Source organism: Salvelinus sp. IW2-2015, linkage group LG11 (genome assembly GCF_002910315.2).
Source record: "Salvelinus sp. IW2-2015 linkage group LG11, ASM291031v2, whole genome shotgun sequence".
Classification (NCBI taxonomy): Eukaryota; Metazoa; Chordata; class Actinopteri; order Salmoniformes; family Salmonidae; genus Salvelinus; species Salvelinus sp. IW2-2015.
The window spans coordinates 7,994,518-7,997,129 of record NC_036851.1 but is presented as its reverse complement, the minus strand read 5'-3'; positions in this window follow the sequence as shown (position 1 = coordinate 7,997,129).

The window sequence follows — 2,612 nt, the reverse complement described above, 5'->3', positions numbered from 1 at the left end:
TGTGTGTGTGTGTGTGTGTGTGTGTGTGTGTGTGTGTTGTGTGTGGTGTGTGTGTGTGTGTGTGTGTGTGTGTGTGTGTGTTGTGTGTGTGTGTGTGTGTGTGTGTGTGTGTGTGTGTTGTGTGTGTGTGTGTGTGTGTGTGTGTGTGTGTGTGTGTGTGTGTTATAGAGGGGAGCTGTGACTATGGTCTGGCAGGTGGGTCTTAAAAACAAGCATTTGGGAGATTGCATGCTTTTCGGCAGGGCCACTCAAGCTAATAGGGTATCAAATAAAGTTGGAGTGCCAAGGTGCCATCTTAAGTTTTTAGTACTCTGTCACCTGAGATGCACTACAAATATGACTGTGACACTTTATTTAATTTTTTATTTATTTATTTAAAGTCAGTTTAAAACCTTTTCTCAATACAGGGGGTGCTGTTTCCACTTTGGAAAATATCGTCTCCAAATTAAACTGCCTCATACTCAATTCTTGCTCGTACAATATGCATATTATTATTACTATTGATAGAAAACAATCTCTAGTTTCTAAAACCGTTTGAATTATGTCTGTGGGTGAACCAGAACTCTTTCTACAGCGAAAATCATGACAGGACATGCGAAGGTCAGAAAAATAGTCTCTGTTCTCAGATCAGTTTAAAGCTCTGTGTGTGCCCTATGGATCGAAATGCACCCGCCTTCCCTGGATGTCAGTAACCAATGAGAAGTGGAATGGAGTCTATAAAAGGCAATGGGAGTGACATGTACGTTCTTTTGGACGCTCGCCAAGGCGCAAGAGAGGACATCAGAATGGCATGTTGAATAGCTCTTGTTATCGGGCTAAGATATATTCCTCTGTGATTTAATTCGATATAGGTGTTAGAAACATCATAACGAAGTTATTTGAAACCGATTTATATCAGTTTATGCGAGTATATTGCTATTTTTCTGAATTTTCGTAGTATTGCGTTTGAGGATTTGGACATTGTGGTGCCACGTAGCTAATGTTAGCTGCTAGTTCCGAAGTTGAAGTGGACGTTTTACAACAAGAGACGAATATCTTATCTTGCCCGTCCGATAACAAGAGCTATTCACCAATGCATTCTGATGGCCTCTCTTGCGCCTTGGCGAGAGCGTCAAAAAGAACGTACATGTCACTCCATTGCCTTTATAGACTCCATTCCACTTCTCATTGGTTTACTGACATCCAGGCAGGAGGCGGGTTGCATTGCGATCCATAGGGAACACACAGAGCTTTAAACTGATCTGAGAACAGAGGACTATTTTTCTGACCTTCGCCATTGTCCTGGTCATGATTTTCGCTGTAGGAAAGAGTTCTTGTTCACCCACAGACATTACATTCAAAACGGTTTTAGAAAAAGCCTAAGAAGCTGATTCTTTGGACAAAAGGACGTACCTTTCTTGCCCACACGAATTCTGATGGAATTATAGCATTCGTAACTCAAAAAGTTTAAGAAGTCATATTTGCATAATGATTTTATTCTCCTGGTGTATTTATCGTAGGAAAAAGTCGGAGGGTGAGGGCTAGGGCCATTCCCCCCAGAAATGTCCGGGAACTTGCAGGTGCCTTGGTGGAAGAGTGGGGTAACATCTCACAGCAAGAACTGACAAATCTGGTGCAGTCCATGAGGAGGAGATGCACTGCAGTACTTAATGCAGCTGGTGGCCACACCAGATACTGACTKTTACTTTTGATTTTGACMCCACCCCTTTGTTCAGGGACACATTGTTCAATTTCTGTTAGTCACATGTCTKTGGAACTTGGTCAGTTTATGTTGCAGTTGTTGAATCTTGTTATGTTCATATTAAATATTTACACACGTTAAGTTTGCTGAAAATAAAMGCAGTTGACGGTGAGAGGACGTTTCTTTTTCTGCTGAGTTGAGTACGTTTCGAATAGTACATTAGTGCTTAACAGTACCTACTCCGTTGTTATTCTATATCGGGAGGCAGATGATCAGCAGGCAGATTTATGCTCATACAACACACATTTTCGTCCTTTTCATCATCTTAAAACATCATCTATTTATGTGATTTTTWAAAATTGAACTTCACACAGGCTAACAGCCCGCCAGTTGTACTTCAAGCCTCATTCTGTATATTCGCTCCATCAACTTGTACATTCTGGACCAGCGCTTTGCTAGAAKAGTCATGGAGCTAGAAAAGGGACACGCAATTAAAACATTCACATAATGAAATATCATATGCATGGACATGAATTGGAGTGGAATAGCAGAATGTTRATCATTCTGCAAGCCTTAGCCTCGTACGAACCATTCTGATCTCTCAAGCTTAATGTAAGCTCGTGAGATCAGGATGGTTKGTTCGAGGTTAAGCAAGCCTATAGACAAAAACATTTAATTAACCTAAAACACRGTTCTCTCAATAAGGCAATGTTCATCTCTGAATCAGAAAATCTTGGCAGTTGGCAGCCACTTCAGAGGATGCAGTAATGAAGCAATCTCTGTGATGGCCCCTCTCAATCCATTAAGGAGAGTAGAAGTTTCAACGTCTGCCTGTAAACACATTCATTTTATACTCTCTTTTTCTGGAGGAAACCGATGACTCAGGACTTTTTGTGGATCATTGCCTCTGACCTCAGACTGTGCTCTGTGC